This window comes from Panthera tigris, chromosome A1 (assembly GCF_018350195.1).
Source record: "Panthera tigris isolate Pti1 chromosome A1, P.tigris_Pti1_mat1.1, whole genome shotgun sequence".
In the NCBI taxonomy this organism is placed as follows: domain Eukaryota; kingdom Metazoa; phylum Chordata; class Mammalia; order Carnivora; family Felidae; genus Panthera; species Panthera tigris.
Window position 1 is genome coordinate 217027780 of NC_056660.1, and position 23307 is coordinate 217051086.

Below are 23307 nucleotides of genomic sequence, written 5' to 3' on the forward strand. Positions count from 1 at the left end.
ACCACTTTGTATCAGAGAATTTTAGGAAACCCCCTCCATTATCATTTCTGTCATACCATGGGTTCTAGGATATGAATAGAGAGTTCCTGCATCCGAGTTTTATGTTGAGTCTCACATTTACATAGCTGCTAAATTCATATTTCCACTCACATCTGTCAAGACATTCAGTGATTCCAGTTACTCTCTATGGTGTGATACTGAAAATGAAGGACTGGGATGAGAAGAAGCAAACAGGGAGATACTTCAGGTAGTGATACAGTAAGTGATATGCCTAGGAGTAAGAAAGGACATAGAAATCATTATGATAAAAGTAGTGGGGTGCTCGGGCGGCTCAATTTTTTAAGCATCTGACTCTTGATTTCAGCTCAGGTCATGATCTCATGGTTCTGTGTGACTGAATCCCGCATTAGGCTCTGCGCTGACAGTATGGAGCCTGCTTGTAATTCTCTCTCTCTCTTCTCTCTGCCCCTCCACTCTCCCTCTCTCTCTTTCTCAAAAATAAATAAAACCTTTAAAAAAACTTTTAAAAAAGAGTAAGGGCTGCAACAGACTTATGTTTAGAGTTCTATGAGACCACATATGGGAGAGAAATATATTCTCTCTTGCAGTCAGAGAGCCTGAGCGAAGGGATCCAAGCATATAATCTTAAAGACAACATTTAATGAACATTATATACAGTTAGAAAATGAAAATATCTTTAGGGAGTTCGACCTCCTGGTCACAGTAAAGGAGAAATGGAAGAGAAGTTAGGGTGTCAAGATCACCCTGGAAAAAACTGTCAGGCAAAAAGGTGTCATTAAAGTTTGGGTGCTCAGATGGGCATTTGACATTGCTTACCGTAAAGAAGAAGATTTCTTGAATGTGTGTGTGTGTGTGTGTGTGTGTGTGTGTGTGTGTGTGTACACCCAGTGAATGATGTAGTAAATAGCACAAAATTATTTATTTTTTTTAATTAAGAATTATTTCTGTGCTCATGGTATATTCTCCAGAGTATATCACACACTAGGAAACAAATCAGGCCTCAACAATTACAAAAAGATTGAGATCATACCACTCATCTGACCACAACACTATGAAACTTGAAGTCAAGCACAAGAAAAAAATTGGAAAGATCACAAATACATGGAGATTAAATGCTACTAGGCAATGAATGGGTCAACTATGAAATCAAAGAAGAAACTAAAATAAATAAATAAATAAATAAATAAATAAATAAATAAGAAAACATAATAGTCTAAAACCTTTGGAATACAGCAAAAGCAGTTATAACAGGGAAGTATATAGCAATATAAGTCAACCTCAAGAAGCAAGAAAAATCTCAAATAAAAAATATAACCTTATACCTAAGGGAGCTAGAAAAAAAAAAAATGAAGCCTAAAGCCAGCTGAAGGAAGGAAATAATAGTGATTAGAACACACAAATGATATAGAAACTAAAAAACAAAAAATAATAGAACAGATCAATGAACCAGGAGCTGATTCTTTGAAAAAAGTTAATGAAATTGATAAAGTCAGATTTACCAAAAGAAAAGAGAAAGGACCCAAATAAAATCACAAATGAGAGAGCAGAAATAACAACCAATACCACAGAAATACAAGCAATCAAGAGAATATTATGAAAAACCATATACCAACAAATGGGACAACCTGGAAGATATGGATAAATTTTGAAAAACATATAAACCACCAAACCTGAAACAGGAAGAGATAGAAATTTTGAACAGACTGACAACCAGCAAAGAAACTGAAATAGTAATCAAAAATTAAGTCCAGGACTCAATGGCTTCCAACGGGAATTCTACCAAATATTTAAAGAAGAGTCAATAGATACACTTTTCAAACTATTCAAAAAACAGAAAAGGAGGGAAAACTTCTAAATTAATTCTATGAATCCAGCATTACACTGATACTGAAACCAGATAAATACTACACTAAAAAAGAAAGCTATGGGGCAACATCCCCAATGAACATGGATCCAAAACTTCTCAACAAAATACGAACAAACCGAATCCAACAATACATTAAAGGAATTGTTCACCATGATCAAGTGGGATTTATTCCTGGGTTGCCAGGGTAGCTCAATATTCACAAATTAATCAGCATTATATACCACATTAATAAAAATAAGAATTATATGATTAATTCAATAGATGCAGAAAAAGCATCTGACAAAGTAGAGCATCCATTTATGGTAACTCAACAAAGCAGGGTTAGAGGGAACATACCTCAACATAATTAAAGGCCATATACATTAAAACCACAGCTAATATCATCCTCAATGGGGAAAAACAGAGCTTTAGCTCTATAGCCAAGAACAAGACAGGGATGTCCACTCTCACCATGGTATTGGAAGTCTGAGCCACAGCAATCGGACAACAAAAAGATATAAAAAGTATCCAAATCAACAAGGAAGAACTCAAACTTTCACTATTTGTAGGTACAGGATACTCATAAGGAAACCCAAGAGACTCCACCAAAAAACATTGCTAGAACTGATACACAAATTCAGGAAAGTCACAGTATACAAAATCAACATACAGAAATCTGTTGCATTTTTATACACCAATAATGAAGTTATGGAAAGAGAAATCAAGGAATAAATCCCATTTACAATTGTACCAAAAAACATAAGATACTGAGGAATGAACCTAACCAAAGAGGTGAAAGATCTGTACTCTGAAAACTGTAGAACACTTATGAAAGAAATTGAAGAGCACATAAAGAAAAGGGAAAGCTTTCCATATTCATGGATTGGAAGAACAAACATTGTTTGTCTATACTACCCAAAGCAATCTATACATTTAATGCAATCCCTATCAAAATACCACCAGCATTTTTCACAGATCTAGAACAAACAATCCTAAAATTTGTATGGAACAACAAAAGACCTTGAATAGCCAAAGCAAATTTCAATAAGAAAAGCAAAGCTGGAGGCATCCCAATTGTAGACTTCAAGTTATACTACAAAACTGTAGTAATCAAGACAGTATATACCGGCACAAACACAGACACATAGATCAATAGAATAGAATAGAAAATCCAGAAACGAACCCACAACTGTATGGTACACTAATCTGAGACAAAGCAAGAAAGTTGGGAAAACTGGACAGCAACATGCGGAAGAATGAAACTGGACCATTTTCTTATACCATAAACAAAAAGAAATTCCCACTGAAGGGAAGACCCAAATGCAAGACAGGTAACCATTAAAATCCTGGAGGAGAACACAGGCAGTAACCTCTTTGACACTGGACATAGCAACTTCTTTCTAGATGAGTCTCCTGAGGCAAGGGAAACAAAAGCAAAAATAAACTATTGGGGCTTCCCATCAAAATAAAAATCTCTGTACAATGAAGGAAATAATTAACAAAACTGAAAGGCAACCTATGGAATAGGAGAAGATTATTTGCGGATGACATATCTGATATAAGGGTTAGTATCCAAAATACAGAATTTATGTTCCTCATGTTCAAAAAAGTTTAAAACAGAACTACCTTACCATCTAGCAACTGCCCTACTAGCTATTTACCTAGCACGGAAGGATGTAAACAATAATGCAGTCACAGGCCTCAACTGATCCTGTGGGGATCTCTGAAGCTGAGCTGACCCTTCATAGTGACCCAAAGTTGGAGCAAGAGTACTGAGCTCCGGGGCACCTGGGGGGCATAGTCAGTTAAGCGTCTGGCTTCTGCTCAGGTCATGATCTCAGGGCTCATGAGTTTGAGCCCTGAATCTGGTTCTGTGCTGATAGCTCAGAGCCTGGAGCCTGCTTTGGATTCTGTGTCTCCCCTTCTCTCTCTTTCCCTTCCCCATTCATGTTATGTCTCTCTCTCAACAATAAACATTAAAGATATAGATATAGATATAGATATAGATATAGATATAGATATAGATATAGATATCTATCTATATCTAGATAGATAGATGATAGATAGATAGATAGAAAAGAGTACTGAGAAGCTGTATTTGTGAGGGCTGCCATAAAAAAAAACACAGACTGAACAGTTTAACAACACAGATTTGTTTCCTCAAATTTCTGGAGGCTTAACTTAAATCAAGATGTTGGAAGGTTTGGTTTTTCTTGAGGCCTCTCTTTGTTGCAGATGGCCCCACCTGTATCCTCACATGGCCCTTTCTGCATGAATGCACATCCCTGATATTGCTCTCATAAAAACACCAGTTCTGTTGGATTAGGGCACCATCCTAATGATCTCATTTAACCTTCATTACCCTTTTATAAGCTTTATCTCCAAATAGTTACATTGGGGATTAGGGCTTTAACATGAAATTTGAGGGTACATAATTCTGTCCCTAACAACTGTTTTAACCCTCTATCATTCCATCACCACATGTGAGTTGACCTGGGAAGTGGGCAATTCCTTGGTTTGGGTGACGTTCCTCAGCTCAACTAGTTATTCTCTCAATATCTAAATCTATAAATGAAATGAACATGCTTAGAAGTTGGCAGAAACATTACACTGATTCTTTGATCTGTAAATATTTATCATAGTAGGAAAGTCCAAATTGAAGAACTGAAAACCAGTTCCTCTCCACCAAAGTAATAAATCAAAAAAACAAACCATTTTTCAGAAAAAAAAAAATGGTAGATCAAATAATTTTAGAGATACAAGAATAGGATCATCCCTTGAGAAGACAGCCACCTACTTGTAAGGTGATAACGTCAGTCAATGCTGCATTCTGATCAGAAGAGACCCATATTATAGATATTGGTTTGCCTTTTCTGCAGAGAATACTTCAGCCAGTGGTACTTCCCAAGGGATCATAGAGTATCTAATCCCAGGTAGCGTACCTTCTAACAGACCCACCTCTTACAATAATATAGCAATAAGCACAATCAGAAGATGCAGGGATTGTAACACTCACTCCCTCTGCAGAAACTTCTGGCCTATTAGAACACTGAAAGTCTTGAGATAGAATTAGGTGACATTTTGATGTTGACACCACTGACATAACATACGTCACAATGGAGAATATACTTTTAACCAAGAGTCAGTATATGTGTTCTGGCTTTGGTAGGTTAAATACATGACTCTAGGAACCGAGGGGTGGAAGCAAGCCCTATTCTCCATTACTGCCAATGACACATTTGAAAATGTCTGATTCCTAATTCCTACAAATGTAGATTTCTTACAAGAGCCTGGGTTCCAGAAAGGCTTATTTCCACCAAGATACATTTTAAGAGTTTAACTAAATTTAATGGTGTTGCTTCGCCTTGTCAAGTTGATTTCTAATGTGAGTCCAGCAAAGGCAAAGAAAACCATTCCCCTATTAGCAAGAGTAACTGAATCTGATTATCATGAGAAAGGGGAGTAGTTGTAAATTAATAGAGACAGTCATAAATAGATTTGGGATTCCACTGGATACACTTGTGTATCTCTTGGTACTTCTATTTACAGTATTTAAAATGAATAGCCATAAGACCATCAGGAGAAGGTCCTGGATCACCCCTCCAAGAAAACCTCTTCAACCAGAGAAATATACCTGAGGGGGCAGGTGGGGTGAACTTGAATGAATGATACAGAAGTAATATATAATTTTGATCCCAAATTCCACTGTGGCAGAGCATACCAGATTGTCTCCCTAACTCATCTCTCGTAAGTTTCTTCTGCAAGTGGTGACTTAAAATAACCTGGGTGAAGCTCTGCCCAAATGGAGTAGTTAATGTGAAGAGTAAATGAATATGAGCAACACCAAGGGTAAATGCCTGAGTGGTCATGTCCAGATCCCTTTACAAGCCTGAGGCACCTGTCCAAGAACTGTTGCAAGTACTGGATGCTGATGGCATGTAACTGCAGAATTTCTCCATTTTCAAGAATAAATAACTCTAAACAACAGCTATCTTGCCTGGAAGATTATTCACCACCATGGAGCCAGTATTCAATGAATGAAAAGATGACATACTGTCATGAAAGTACAAAAGACCTACAATAAAAATTAATAAGTATGCAAGTATGTAAAATCCATAGAAATTAGGAAATATTAAGTACCCTATTACTTTTGTTACATCAACATTATCAGTGAACATGGAAAGGCAACATATATTAGGAAAAAAACCAAACATATCAACCTCAATTTTTCTCACTTCAAGTGACAGAGTGATTGGGTTCCTAGATGGCTTTCCATACACAGCCCTCACCCAACACACACACACCTTTTTGTTTTGCCTAAAAGTATTTACAAATAAATCAATTTTATTTTTTTAATATTGAATTATTTAAAATATCCTATAATGATCAGAGAATACTAATTATAACTAATGTAATAGATCACATTTAAAGTTTTTTCCTGTCATTTAGGTTTACTGCATATATTAAAAGCAGATGGGCTGAAGCCAAAATATATTATAAAAATGGAAATAAAGTTTATGTATTAATGGAGATTTTATACACTCAGAAAAATACTATTAGTATTAGAATTGAAGAAATAATGAACTGTGTTCTCTAGAGTTTTAGGAAGAAAATGAGATTTAAGGGTCAAATAGTCTTTAGTTTCCTCTTGAGAAAGTTTTATATCTTTCAATTTCATATAGTGTAAATATAAAACTTAGAATTTAGAAAAAACAATATTTTTAAGGTACTATCATAAAAAATTAAATTAAAAGAAACATTGGATTAGAATATTTTTGAATAAGGGAAATAATTGAGTTTATATAATTATTTTGTGAGATTATAAATGTAAAATTATTCACATATAAGTGATGAAATTACAATTTTAATCTTCATATAAAATTTGGAAATGTAGAATTTATTCTGACATATAACAAGGAATACTGATTTTTTTAAGCTTTCACAAAATAACTATGCAAATAGTAATTGGCATAAAATGAAAAAAAATTTTAACATATTAGCTTATTCCATATGCACACACACAGAAATTAAAACACTTTATATTTTCAGATCCTTGGATCATCTTCCTGATAGGTTAAATCTATGCCTGTATTTGAAATATATTAAGTAAACTAAAAAATATGTTCAAATAATTCTCATTAAATCTGTAACCTGGAGAATCTTTGAAATATATATTCACCATAACCAGACGTAAATTTATTTAAAATAAATGTTAAGTGTTATTAGAAACAGTCCATTAAACTAAGAGTTTAAAAAGAGGAAGGAAGTTGGAAGACACAAGGACACTTCTACTAAACACCAAGACCATATGAATGTTCATTCATCCTTCAAATATTTGTTGAACTGTTACAACAGTACATTGATAAAAGTGATTAAAATTTGAAATACTCATTCACAGGTTATTTAATAGCCACTGTCCCAACCCTCCCATGAGTGTTCGTCCATGCCTCAGGGCCCCAAACTCCCCATAATTAAAGGCTCAAATCCAGATAAAAACAGGTAGTATCTGGGACACTATTTCAACACTATGAATTTTATCTACAGTGAATACCCAACACTAGTACACTGGTTTTAAATATTTTGTGTGGTATTGTGGATTTGTATTGGGACAACTCAGCTAGGTTGGGACTAAATTTCCCAGATTTCTCTTTCCTGCTTAGTATGCCGTTATTGTGAAACGCAGGTATTTTCTTTGTGATATTGAAGATGGACGTGAAGCAGCAGACTCATTCTTTTTATAGTCAAAGAGTTAGTGCAGAAATTATTTATTGCATAATTGGGCAATCGCTGTTGATATGAGGCAGCAAGCAGACCCAAAACATCCCTAGTTCCTGATAGATTTCTTCCTTACAGGTGTCCAACTCCTGGACAATCATCAGATGTACGATTTGCTTCATGATAAATGGCATTATCCTCTCCTGTGGAACCCTGTCATTGAAGGTGAAGACATCCAGGTATTTAGAGACTGAGGACGGTTCCAGGTCTTCTTGTGTGTACGAGCATACCCACCTGGTTTTACCGCTTTCCTTGCTTTTCCTACTTCCTGTTTATCTTTCCTTACTGAAGGCCCTACAAACTTTAGAATCTAGTTCCAGATATGGGAGCAGCCATCTCAATCTTTTTAACTATCCCCTCTGCTGTCTATAATAAATGCTTTCATCCATACTCTCTAGTGAGTTCTTCTCTAACTTTCTGATACACAATTTTGTACAGGGAGTGTTTCCAGTAGAACAAAACCTTAGAAAGAGATCATTTGGTACACTTCATCTGCAATGATTTCTCTTATAGGACTATATTTCAAGGCATTAATGACAGTATTTCCAGTGATAAAGACAGTGCTAGTAGTTCACGATATATGAAAAAACATGGAAAGTGCCAAAACAATGACGTGTCACTTGTAGATACCTATAATCAAGTGTCTATGAAGATTATTAGGTGATAAATTATTTGCTGCCATAAATAATATAGTGGAAATAAAGAATATAACTGAGTTAGACAACTGCTTCCAAATATACAAGAAAACTCAGAGTAAAAAGATGAGCTCATGACTTTAACTACTGAGGTCTTGCTTATAAATGCTCTAAAAGAAACTCGTAGCTGCAAGGTTAAGAATTCTGAAAACAAAGCCCCAGATCTAATCCTGCTTATGACTGAATTATGACAAAAGAAATTCCAGAATTTCGAGTGTCACTTTTTGTAGGAATAGGACTTCGAAAATCAGAATGCATCTATAGATAAATTTGAATAAAACCAAGGAACTTAAATTCTACATTTTTCTAATCCTCCTTCACTTGTGGAAACATCTCATTATACCCTCAATGAGATTAATCTTCCCTTGACTGAAAAAAATATATGACAACTTCCTCTGAAATAACTGCTTTTCAAAATACTGATGATCCTCTCCAAGACGTACATTTATATTACTTTTCTATTGTTTCTGTGCACAAATTACACCAAACGTTGACAAGTCTACATTTCCTTCCGGAAGCTTTAAGGGAGAATCTGTTCATCTTTTCCACCTTCTAGAGGTTGCTCATATTCCTTGCCTCAGGGCCCTTTTCTCCATTTTCAGAGACAGCAGTGTGGTGTCTTTCAGTCTCAGATTCTGTTTTCATCATCACATCTCCTTATCTGATTGTAGCCTTTCTATTTTCCTGTTAGGCCCATCCACATAATCCAGGATACAATTCCATCTTAATTCCCTTAACTTAATCATTTTAAAGTCCCTTCTGCCATATCAGATAACACATTCACAGATTCTGGGGATTAGGACATGAACACCCTAGGGTAGTGATTTGGCTTATTATACTACTTCAGTTCTCATTAATCCCATATTTATCATCAGACTTGAGTTAAAAAGAACTTTCAGGATGAATGACAAAGTATAACCTCATTAGGAGATGAGGTATATCAAAGATATAATTGCATGATTTTGCCACATGGTATCAAAAGAAACCTAGGGAACATGTGTGGGGATGTATTTTAAGATTGGGGGATCATGATATAGGAAAGAAAATAAGCTGGACTGTCGCAGATTTTGAGTCTGGAGTTCTCTCTTGTCCAGCAAGAGAATGGGTGCAGAATTGAATACGAGAGAGGCTAATGTCCAGGAAAGCGACAAGAGCCCTGAGTAAGGGTCTCACTCTGTATTTATTAGGATCAGAAGGCTTACATATCTGATGAACGTGCAGAAAGAGAAAATAAAACAGTGATCATTAACTCATGCATGTGAGAGAAAGGGATTTTCAAAGCTATGCAATGTTAGCAGTTAGGGTCAAAAATCAAAGTCCCAGTGCGGAGCAGAGAGCTGTTTACTGCAGACACCAGGCACTGTGTCTGTTTATCTTAATTTTTCTAGGGGTTACCTCAGGGTTAACAAGACATTTTTATCACTAATAGCTCTGGGCACTTTCACCCTGCTGTGGCAGCTTTCTGCCTCTTCCTGTTCATCTACCTGTTCTCGGACAATTTTGTCCTGTGGAAGCAGCTTTCTCTTCTTTGCTTTGTTCTATGCTGGGCTTTTTCACCCTGTGGCGGCTTTCTGCCCTAAGCCTTAACCCATTGGTGCAAGCTCAGAGAATTCTTGAACTTCTTCCCCATACTGGATCACATTGAGTTTATTAATATGAGCTCACTCAATAGAGATTTACAACTAGCTACAATTATGTGACTGAATTTAGAATTCAATAATGTAATAGGCATGAGTATTTCCTACTTGTTATGAAGTAAATAATTTGTCTATATATTAATCTTAATTCTCTCCTTTCCTGTCACATTCTAATTCTAATTGAAGAAGAAATTCTACTCAACTAGAAGTGGGGGGGGGGGGGCGGAACTCACTGAAGGTGGGTAAAAAACAAAAGTGCTCTCCATCCTATTTGGAGAGAAGGTTGCTGTGTTCTTAGCTCTATGAACAGATATTTTGTTAGGGAGAAGAATGATTTTTCGAATATATTTATTTGCAATACATATTAAATCTGATTGAAAGTAGTATGCACAGATACCAAGTTGATAATGTTTGATTGTGGTAGTTTTTGAATAGCATCAACCTAATTAAGCCAGAACTCCACTTCCTGGCATTCTCTTCTTTGCATTGTTTCAAATTATCGTGGGCCATAATAGATATCTTATGAGATTTGAAAGACAAAAGGGAAATAGTCATTTTTCAAAGGCCATGGGGGTTCTCTCCATTTTTTTAATACCAGAAGACTAAGATTATCATTTAAAAGGCAGGGGGATATAGAGAAAACATTCATTTAGGAAGACAGCCTAAGAGGTATGAGGTACTCAGCACTGACTAGAGAAAGTAGAGACTTGCAAAGATGAGGCAGGTTACTATGTGGTAGCATGATGAAGTCTTCATCAGATGTAAAAGGGAAAAATTCTAAAGCACTTGAAAAGAAGAATGGGTAGAATAATATAGCTACATTAAAGAAAAATAGAAATTCTGGAATTAGGACTGGAATTATTAAACTTTCTGTGCTTGATTCCAGATTTTGTTGAGGTTTTCTAAACTACAGAAATATAATCCATATTTACAGAGTCAATCTCCATGTCGAACTTCAAACATTATAACCTACTCAGAATATTTCTCATTTACCAACAGATATTAATCTTCAGGATTCAGAATTGAGAAAACAGAATTCTCTGGAATTCAATAAAATTCTAGAACCAGGAATCATTCTTGAACTATATCTAATATGTTTGATACTTGTTACTCATAATTACAGACATCTACACATTACTTAAAGCATAAGAAATATTAAGTTTATTATTATATTCAATGGACTGCAGCCCATAATGAGCCCATAATGAGCACTGATGCACTGAGAAATACCAGCAAATATTATTGGGTAGTATTCAAATAAACATGACCTTTAAATTACCTTGTAAACTGCTGAAGTTAGAGCACAACTGCTCCCAAAACAGGTTATACTTTGGAACATCACTCGTAAGATTTGTATATGTGTACCGTGTATATAGGCATATTAATATACATATTTCCTTTGAAAAGTGATTCACCTTTGTACAATAGCTGGGTCCACAAACAAACACTCATAACATGGCGACAACTACAAGCGGGACTCATTGATTAGACCATGACCACTTCTTTCCCGTTTGGTCTTGCTCTGACTCTCAGAAGTGATCAAGGGTCCTGATTTTGATTTGGTATCGGTGGATACCTGTGAATCAGTAATATCTCTGTTGATTGTCAAAAATCTAATTATCATAAGAGAATTACATTTCCCATGTTCCTAAACAATTTTCCTCAGACTATAAGATTCAGAGAAAAACATACATTTCCAAAGACTGCCAAGAAAGAGTTCTCACAAGGAGAGCATTCTACTGGACTTGTTGGGGTCTTTACATCAGTTCCCCCAGATGAAGGAAGAAACACTGGCCCCCTTTTACCTAAATGCGAGACAAAAAGGAAGAGAACTATCTTTCAATCCTCTCTTTTATTTGCCTGCACTGAAGCTTATAGGCATTCTGCCCTTCTTCTTTCTCCTCAACTTCGCTTTGTAGTTTCCTGATCTCTCTAGCTCAAGCAAACAAAATATAATCATTTAACTTATCTAAACTTTCTCTATGGGTGGGGAATATTTGGTAATCCAAACTATTTTTTTTATCCAAACTAAATCCAATTGTACTTTGTCTTTTCACAAAGTAAAGATTTAAATAAACAGGTAATGAGATCCTTATTTATACATATACAGACTTTTTTAATAAAGCCATTTAATCTTGCTATAAAATACAGGTTGCTTTTGGTAGGAATATCAGCTGAAAAAAGTATATGTGAAATTATTTCATACACTGTAAATTAATATATATCCCATTTAGAAGGCACAAAGAAAGGAAAACACACAAACGCAGTCCCTTTTTTTCTAGAAAAACAGAGCAAAGAGAATTATTCTGTGGATTTTCAGAAGAGGTAAAATATACAAAAGGACCTATTCTTGTTGTAGAGATGGGAGGGGTGAAATAATTTAATTTTATATACATTGCATTTGAGATAGTTGGGTGGCATACAAGAAGGCATGAGTTATATTAGCTAGAAATGTGGAGTCAAATTTAAAATGAAGATTCAAGAAACATAAGCACTTTGAAGCAAGAGAGAAATGTCTCATGTATCAGTAAATGCAAAATAAAGATACAACTAAAGGAAACACAGAGTGTGACAGTGAGATTTAGAAAAACTAAAGAATACATTAATACAGAAGATGGCATAGTATTAGCTGGGATAAAAACTGAGCATCAAATATTGAAGAAAAGTTAAAGGGGATGAAAACTGAGGAAATAAGTACAGGAGATACTGTAGGATAAGTTAAAAACAGACGCCAGGTTACTAAGTGTTAAGAAAAGAGCACACTGGAGCTTTAAAGACATTCACTATGGAGGAACTAAGTGGACTCCAAATGCCCACTAAATCTTTCAGATACATCTTATTAGTCACTAATTCTTAGTGTGGCAGTTGGGAAAAACAGACATGTAATTACATTTGGTAAATGATCATACCATTCATCCTTCTATAATTAAATTCTTATTACTAAAATTATTGATATGAACAAAGAAAAATAAGTGAATATTTATTTCTAAATGACCTTTCCTAGAAATCAACTGAAAATTCTGTTCATAATTTTTGTCAGTAAAAAATATCTTCTCTATTAAGAACCAATAAATGCATGACAAACTCATAACAATTCTCTTAAAGAGAAATCAATCATAAAAAAAATACTTCTAAAACCCAACATCAATCTATCATCACCTTCATATTTTTCTTTCTCCAAGAAAAAAAATCTAAGCAATGGATTTATCTTACTGTATCTCAACGTAAAAATTTCTGCAAGGAAAAATAAAACATATGAGGATTGCCTTGATTCTCAAAAAGCACATGAGAATTGCCTTGATTCTCAAAATCTGCAAAAGGCTAAAAAAAAAAACCAAGAAAAAGCATTGTTAGCTTCTTTCTTTTAAGAATAATCACAAACTATCAGCTATAGTATATGTAAAATGTTTTTACTTTTAATAGGAAAATAATAGAAAATTTTATTTGTTTTTAGTGATATGAACTCATAAAATAATCTGGGACTGGATAAATAATGATAAAATAATAAATTGAAGATATTTTCCCATGTGGCCACTCAAATCAATGAGAATCGAGGCCTCTCAGCACCTCCATGACTCACTGCTACAGGATGCAACACTATTCAAAAAGCCCAGCCATGCATGTACCAAGCACTGCTCTCGGCAGGAAAGACATTCTTTTAGAACTAGGGACTCAGCAGGATTGTGAGATATAAACTCTATAACAGACACAATTGCTACAAACATTTCTTTCTTGTCTCAGTAAAACAATATTCATTCTACATTTTATATTGAAGTATTTATCATATATACAATGTGCATATATATGTTATATATACACACGTGTGGTATATGATATACATATACATACAAAACATGTTCATTTACATATGTAGTTCATCATGACAATATATATACTGAAGCAGACACTATTCTCCAATGGAACAAGTTAGATGCATAATATTCAGTTAACATATCACCTTTTGTTACTATTCCATAATAATTGGAATTTATAAGCCCCTTCATGGACTCAAACAATCAATCAGTCTATCAATAGGACCCATATATATTGAACACTATAAATTGAGCTCCATGCTAAGGACTCTAGGATTTAAAGAGTAATTGAAGTATGTCTTGTTTTAAACCTGTAGGTGCTCAAAATTTAGTGGAGTAGAGGACAAGTATGTTAATACTTAATATCTAACAATATAGCTTTATATTAGAGTATTATAAAGACCTAAATTTTAACACTTCTGAAAATTCACAAAATGATTTAATTCCTCTTCTTACTCCAGGGAAAAAATAAATTTCTGGTATTTTCTAGTAACGAAACCTCAGGAAAACATTGACTTTTGAAGCCTCAGATTCTTTATCTATGAACAGAACTAATTAAATTTATTTTTAATTTTATTAAAATTAAATTAATTTTTATATTAAATTAAAATTTTTAATATTTTATATTAATTTATAAATTTATATTAATATAAATTATAATAATTTATATAATAAATTATTTATAATTATAATAAATATAATAATATATTATAATATATTAATAAAATTAAATTTATATTTAAAAACAGAGTATAATAACTGTGACATTTATACCACAGAAAAATGGTCATTGGGCCACTGGTCAGGTATTCTTACAATAGCCCTTTGCAGAGGCACTAATAATAATGTCACCATTTTTAAAGTTAAGAAGAGAGAGAGATAAATAGATCATCTACTACTCTGATCTTATAATGTTCAGTGCTTTATTTACATTTGTTTATGTTTCTATTCATTTACTTTTATCTGAATAATATCCTAACATTCTTCCCATTTTTTGCATTTCTTAATGAAAGTGTTTCATGGATTAATACAGAAGGTGAAGGAACAAGATACTCCCTTTCACTGCCCCTAGAAAATGCAAAGAAGGGAGTATGAGCTAAGCTTGGCCACCAATTTGATGCTTCTACATATAACCTCAATTCTTCAAGGCAATGCTATGAAACAATGAGATAACTGAATGTTGGTTATGGCTCATATATAGCAACTGAAACCCTCATTCATTAATGGGAATGTAAAATGACACAATCACTTTAGAAATCAGTTTCTTGCAAAACTAGACACATCCTTACTATACCAATCCAGCAACTGTCCTCCTTGGTATTTGCCAAAATGTGCGGCAAACTAAGGTCCACAAAAAAACCTAAACACAGGTATTTATAGCATTTTTATTCATAATTGTCAAAACCTGGAAGAAGCCAAGATGCCCTTTAGTAGGTTAATGGATAAACAGTCTTACATCCAGACAATGAGATGTTATTCAGTGCTAAAAAGAAATGAACAATCAAGTCATGAAAAGACATGGGAGAATCTTAAATGCATGCTATTAAGTAAAATAACCCAGTTTAAAAAGGCTACATACTGCCTGATTCCAACTGAATGATGTTCTGGAAAAGGAAAAACTATGGAGATAGAAAATACCATTTTACTATTCATTCAATCCCCCCTCCCACCCCTCAATTTCCCTAATGAGTATGAGGTGGCAGATCATTATCATTTGGATAAATTTGCATTTATAATAATTAATGTTAAGTATCTTTTTATATGCTACTGTCCATTTGCATATCACCCTTGGAAAATGTCTATTCAAGTCTTTTGCACATTTTTTCTAATTAGGTTTTGCTTTTTGCTGCTAAGTTGCATAGGGGTATTTTTGCATGTACTAGATATTAACCCTTCATCAGATTTAAGACTTGCAAACCTCTCTCATTTAATGGGTTCCCCTTTTACTCTGTTAATAGTGTCTTTGAGGCACAAAAGTTTTAATTTTCATATAATCCAATATATTTATTGTTCTTTTCTTACCTGTGCTTTTGGTGTCATATTCAAGGAATCACTGTCAAGTCCAATGGCATCAGAATTTTCCCATATGTTTTCTTCTAAGAGTTTAGATCTTATACTTAAGTCTTTGATTTTGTCTGTGTGTGAGGGGGGGGCGGCATAAAGGTCAAACTCTATTATTTTTCATGTGGATATTCAGTTTTCCCAACACCACTGACATGGGGAAGCCAGAGAGAATAGGACCCATTCCCTCTTTCCTTTCTTTCCTTCCTTCCTTCCCTTACTTATTCCCAGTCATCAGTTACCTTTTTTAGTTGTTTGAGATATCAGTTTGTAAACTATTTTTTTTATGTTTATACTTAGAAAAAGTCCAATAATACATAAGAATTTGTTCCAGAGTATCAGAAAAAAATATATATAAATTATGTTTCTACCATTAATTAGCTTTGAGGCCTTAAGAAAGTAAAACATGTTCTCTAAACCTCAACTCCATAATCTGTCACATTCTATTTGTCAGGTTAGCCTGGTATAACTTTTATAAATATTTCAGAGGATTAGGAGAGAACTAATACATAAAACTAAAAAAGGTTTTACTTTTGATATTGACTAGAAAGTGTCTTAAAATTATGTAATTCAAAAATTAGGATAATTTTCCTCCATATTGACATAAAAATATAAATTTAAATTCCCAGTCAGGTAAAAAAAAAAGTTTTAAAAGTAATCTCCAGGAAAGCTAATTGTATTTAATATACATTTTTATGTATGAGTATGTATCTTGAGGAAATCGCAATACATACTAAATAGCTACTTGTTTCACTTCATAGGTTCAATCAACAGATAAAATCTGTTGTTTTACCTTTGCCACTGGATCCTTCTATAACATGTGTACAAGTTTGAGTGGGATAAGATGACACTTGATCGAATATTAAAGATTCTAAACTCCATGGTCAAGAGCAATTTCATTCTAGGAAGTCAATGTGTCAACTTTCTAATGAAATGCATTCTTAAAAAAAAAAAAAAAAGCATATTTACTAGGCAAATTTGGGACCAAACTAATGGAATCAAAATGGAGTTGGCATTAAGATTTATTTAAGAACACAGTATAAAAGAGCAGACCAAAAAGAATCCGTAAACCAATATGAAAAGGAAAACGAAAAGGAAAAGGAAAAGGAAAATGTTCATCATTTGTTTATTACTCTGTGAATCAAAGGAATGAGTGGTTCACATTACACTGCAGAAAAGATGAGTCTCAATATGAACTAAAAGATGGGACACAGAAAATGTCACTGGTCATCTAAATACGGTGATAGAGACAGGTTATGAACTATCTTTCATATATACCCTTTTACAATGTTCCTTAGTAATGAATGACATAAACCTATCTCCCAACATTTTTTAGCAGAAGAGATAAACAGGTCATTTTTAGAAGTAAAGCCACAGTGAATATAGGTATAGGTATATTTGTATTAAATATTTAATCATTGAATTTACTTTACAAAAGAACATTGGTAAATTTATTTCTTTACTTGGGGGGGAGGAGATTACATCTGTATTACATATATTAAAATAATCTCCTCCCCCGCCAAGTAAAGATGTATTAAACAGCATAGCATATAACTGAACATTTAAACATTTTTCTACCAGAGGTTACTGTTCATTATCGTTATCAATTCTATGACTAAACATAACTAAGACAATGACATGAATAAATGCATAACAATGTATTAATTATAAATATTTCACATCAGTTCCAACATATCTAACATGCTAAAAGCCTGCTTCTAAATTTCTTTCATGCATTTTACATCACTTAAATATTAATATGCAATCAGGTAAGACTTTCTTTAAAATGGAGTCTACTTGAAAATACAGGGAAAACTGATTATTATAAAGATTTTGGTAATTTAAGGGATTAAACACATACCTGAACATCAAAGGGAACAGCTGCTTTGAAAACAGAAATATCAGCTTGAATCATTTAATGACAGTAAATATATTAAAAAGAATCAAATATATTTCATTTTCTGTTCCTTTTGCTTATTAGAAATTGTAGGTTATGCTCCCTGTCATGTCTTTAAGGAAGCTACTATAATGCGTTGTTTAAAATTTTTTTTTAATGTGTATTTATTTTTGAGAGAGAGAGACAGAGAGACAGAGGGACAGTGAGACAAAGCGCAAGCAGAGGAGGGGCAGAGAAGGAGACACAGAATCTGAAGCAGGCTCCAGGCTCCCAGCTGTCAGCACAGTGTCTGACATGAGGCTCAAACTCAAGTGAGATCATGACCTGAGCCGAAGTCAGCCTCTCACCCAACTGAGCCACTCAGGAGCCCTTAACGTGTTGCTTTAAATTTCAGTGTGTGAAGGGAAATCCTGCTCTAAAATTGTCAGTCTGTGTTTTTAATCAGCCTATGTGCTAAAACAATAAACTGGATTACTTTCCTTCTGCATACTACTCAGATACTGTATCAATTCGGGTGTCAAAATATGTATCATTCAGGGATCATCCAGGGGAACAAAACCATTAGGTGATATATACTATGATTTATTGCAAAGGAAAAAATTGCCTTATGTGATTGTTAGAACTGGCTATGGATGTCTGACATTGTAGGTAATGTCAGGAATGGTAAACTGGGAGTCCCTGGCATCAGGTAAAGCTGCAGTCCACAGGCACATTTTTTTTCTCTTTTTCAGAGAAGCCTCAGTTCAATTCTTAAGGCCTTTCAAAGGTGAAATCAGGCCTATCCAGATTATCTAAAATAATATCACTTAAAGTCAACTCACCTCGACTTCATCATCATCTTTATGAAATACCTTCCCAAGCACCACTTAGATTAGTGTTTGAAGAACTGGGGACTCCAGCCTTGCCAACATGACACATGAAATTGACCATCATAGTCTACCTCTTCTCACACTGGCACCTCATCTCCTTGATCCATAATTAATATCTAAACAAGCATACCAACAACATATGGGATACAAACTACCCCACATACAACTAAACACATGCTCTTTCCTCAGAGAAGGATGCGAAGTCTTTGGCTGATGGATCACTGCACTGGTGGTGGGGAGGGGTGGTGGTGTGGTGGTGAACCAAACCTTAAGCTGAAGAGTATGGATCTTTAGCAGTTCTGCATAAATTAGATTGCTGAAGTTTGTCATGGACTTTAATCCCAGGACATGGTAAGAGATCCCTAAGGACTCTTCTGTATTCCAGGCATAACTTTCCTCATCTCCACTTTATGGTAATGACACAATTTCCCTTCCATAATCAATGAAAAAAAATCATCCCATTTAGTACAATAACTTTTTTTAATTTTTAAAAGAATTTTTTTTATTGATTTTTGAGACAGAGAGAGACAGAGCATGAGCAGGGGAGGGGCAGAGAGAGGGAGACACAGAATCCAAAGAAGGCTCCAGGCTCTGAGCTGTCAGCACAGAGCCTGACGCGGGGCTCGAACTCACGGACTGTGAGATCATGACCTGAGCTAAAGTTGGACGCTTAACTGACTGAGCCACCCTGGCGCCACCCCCCCCCTTTTTTTTTAAAGAACAGGCTGGGTCTGTGTGGTTGTAAGTCTGAACTTGTTTTTTAATGTTCATTTATTTTTGACAGAGAGAGCGTAGGAGGGGGAGGGGCTGAGAGAAAGAGGGACAGAGGATCTCAAGGGGGCCTCTGTGCTGAGAGCAGGGAGACCCATGCAGGGTTTGAACTCATGAACTGTGAGATCATAACCTGGGCTGAGGTCGGACATGCAACCAACAGAGCCACCCAGGTGCCCCAATAACATTTTTTATTGACTGTTGAGTTAGAGGCATGAGAAATCCAATTGGCCGGCTGATAGTTAAATTTCAACTTAAGTGGAATCATTATTGTCTCTCATGTAAGAAGCATTTCTCCCTCTGACACTTCTAGACTGACAGAGCCTAACGGAGGAATGACAAGTAAATTTTTTGCCAGTGGATCATAAGTGGGGCTTCTTCCATTTCCACATACTGATTCCTGGACCTGCAATTCTTGGCAATGGGAATAACAACACTATATCCCGGAGACTGATGTGGAGCATAGACAGCTTCCTGGAAATCACTTCCCAGTCCTACAAGGCACTGCCACCCAGTTGGTGCTGTGACTGTCTTCAAAGGGCCATTCTATTCTTCTATCTAGTCAAGTGCTTCAGGATCATGGGAAACATGATAAGACAGATGAATTCCATGAGCATGAGCCCATTGTCATACTTCATTTATTGCAAAATGACTTATTTGATCAGGAGAAATGCTATGTGGGATACCATGAAGGCAGATTAGGCACTGTATAAATCTACAAGTGTTTGTTTTTGCATTCAGGGAAGGAAAATACATATCCAGAGTAACTATTCCAGGAACTACAAAGGGGTACCCCTGCTATGATAAAAACACTCCAATGTAAGTAATCAACCACCAGGTAGCTGGTTGACCACCAGCTGGGAATGAGGGTCATACTGGGAATGAAGGTCATATTGTAGTCTTAGTGTTGTTCTTTGCTGCTGGTAGATTAGTCATTCAGCAGTGGCTAGAGCAAGGTTGGACTTGTTCAGAATGAGTCATCCTACACACTTGCTTGTTAAAACCCTCCCTTGCTAGGGTCACACTTTGGTGACAATTCACATGGCACACACTTATCTTCACATTGATTCCTATTCATAAAGAACTATCCAAATACACCCTCCCCAGAGCTTCTTGATACCAATCTCCCACTAATGTGTCTTCCCAGTCCCTGGCCATCCAGCCAAACCACTGGTCACAACCCATACAGACCATTTCTTCCGACTACTTATCCTTCCAGGCTAAATGAACAGCCAGGTTTACCATTTGAAATTTTGCTTACTGAAAGGATTTTATCTCTGTCCTTCAGAGCTATCCTAGAAAGGAGCCATGGTGCTCCAGTTGTCTACTTTGGGTGGTGCGTGTATGTTTTGCAGAAGCATTTATAAGCCAGGCTAAAGCTTTCCCTTTCTCAGTCCACTAGTTATAATGGAATCCCCATGAGTTCACAGATAAAGATTAGGAGAGAGAAAGTAATGTAGGAGTGAGGGCCATAAAAATTTGTGTCCCTATCTTATTCTTAAGCTGACCATGAAAGCAAGAGGCTGATCTCATATCACTTTTATTTGATAATGGAGTGCTGCTGGGAACACTCAACATTATGGTTGAGTCAAATGACACCCAGTTGGTAACGAGCAGCTAAAGTTTGGTGAGTAATGGCCCATGAGTAAGCCTTCAGCCCTTACTAAGTTCCAGTAGCAAGCCCAGGCTGTTTTTCAAAAGGAGAGTAGTTACCCATATAGGTTAGTAGAGTAGCAAGCCCAAGCCGTTTCTCAAAAGGAGAAACGCTCTTAGCGCTCCTAAGAGTCAGCACAGTGATTACCTACAGGGACCTTCCAAGGGTTCCGAACAGTATGACTATCTCTCATTGGTAGTTTAAATAGCACTGGATCTGGTGGATCATGAGGCTCAAGTGGGAAAGTATCTTATACAACATTCTAGACCTGTTGTGAAGCCTTCTCTTGTTTGGAGTCCTACTTAAAAATAGAAGTTTGGGGGCTTCTTGGACCAAATTAACACCAAAATGAGAAATATGTTGCCTCTAAAACTCAAATAATCCCACTGGACATTGTACCTTGTTTCGTCTAGAAGCAGACAGATGTGACAATTTATCTTTTACCTTAGAAAGTATATTCATACCACTGGAGCATTAGAAATTCCCCTGAGGTATAAGGCTCTTCTGTTTTTAGATTATCTAACCTCTGACATGCAAATTTCCTACCGATATGTCTAGTATAGTTGTTATTCTTGCACCTGAGGTATAATCAGCATAAGTTCATCAATGTAATGAATCAATATGATATCCTATGGAAGGGAAAGATGATCGAGTTCTCTGAAGACTAAATTATGCCATGAAGCCATGGAGTTGATATACCTGTGAGATAGTACGGTGAAGAAGGATTACTGGCCGTGCCAAGTGAAATAAATGAACAAACAATGGTAACACTGACAAAAACATTTGACTGATTATAGATGCATACCAGGTACCAAGGTATCTGCTGATGTGATAAAGCGATAAAACTTCATCTGAAATAGCAGTTGCAACTGGAGTCACCAACCAATTAATTTTAGGAGTATGGTCATTGTCCACATCTACTTTCTTCACAAGCCAAACAGGCAACTGAATGGCATACGGAGGGAGTCCCAACCCCTGCATCTTCTAAGTCCTCAGTGGTGCCTCTAACCTCTGCAATCACTCCAGGAATGTCACCTTGCCTTTGGTTTAATATTTCTGTCAGTTGAGGTGTTGTAGTGGCTCCTATTTGGTCTTTTGTAATATAAAAGTCCTCACTCCACAGGTCAGGGTACCAATGTGGATATTTTGATAGTTGCTGAATATGTTTTTCTCCCCAATTATACATTTTAGAACTGGAAAAATCAAGACAGAATGGGTTCAGAGTTCCACTGGGCCCACTGTGAGACAGACTTAAGTTAAAATTCCATTGATCACCTAACTTCCAAAAATCATTACAGGGACTCATGGGCTCCAACAGATGTTTTGATTTCTAGGAATTATTACCAGTTCACAGCCAATGTCTAGCAATCTCAGAGGATTATGATTATTTCTCTCTCCCTATTGCACAGTCACACTAACTTTGTATAGTGCCTATGGAAAAGTCAGAGATACATTAGCAGTACTAATTGAGAGTTTAGCAGGGTTCTTGTTCAAGGGGACCCAGACTCTTTTTCCTTCAAAGGGTTCTATATCTTGTAAATTGCCTCCAGTTTGAGAACTAATGTAAGAGCCATGACTCTGTTTAGGCAATTAAAATAAGAATTCTGCTCATTCAATCCTGAACTCCTTTGCTTACACAGATCAAATAAAATATTTGATAGACTGTCCTATTTCTCTTCTGGGGATATTATGATTAACTAGTCAATGCATTGCCTCAGTTGTCCATTATGGTAAACACACCTTCCTTGTCTTTGGTGATTACATGTCACCAGTTTGTCCTTTTGCTCCAGGATCCAATTACATCCAGTGAATTTAGGGATTCTAGTTCAAGGGTAGCAATTCTTACTGTAACTTCTGACCTACAAAGAAGAGTGAAACCCCTGAGCTCCTCAAGTATGGTGGGGCTTCCCTCACAGTGTGGTGAAAGCGTATGTCCTCTGGATCTCACTGGGGTAGATGAAAAATTCTTATAAGGTAATTACACTCTAATAATCCAACCTCCCTAAGCTTTGCTATTTTTCTCTATAGGCTAGGAAATTTCTGGTATTTCAATCTACTTATTTTGGGTCCATGTTTCAGGAAACCACGCAAACGGCTTACAGCCTTTTCTAAATCTTCAAGCTAAAACATTGAATCTGGAATCTGTTTAGTGGGCACAAATCAATAAGTTCATCTTGACCCAAGTTTATATTCCTTCTACTATGATCCGAAACCCTTTTGATCATTTTCCATCCATATTCCTCAGATTTCTTTTAGGATAAATTAGGGA

At 35.6% G+C, this 23307-nt stretch overlaps 1 pseudogene; it reads right to left on the bottom strand.

Annotated features, from left to right (window-relative positions):
• LOC102953933 overlaps nucleotides 1-22019 on the bottom strand; it is a 48464-nt pseudogene extending 26445 nt beyond the window's left edge.
• Nucleotides 22020-23307: the final 1288 nt, after the last annotated feature.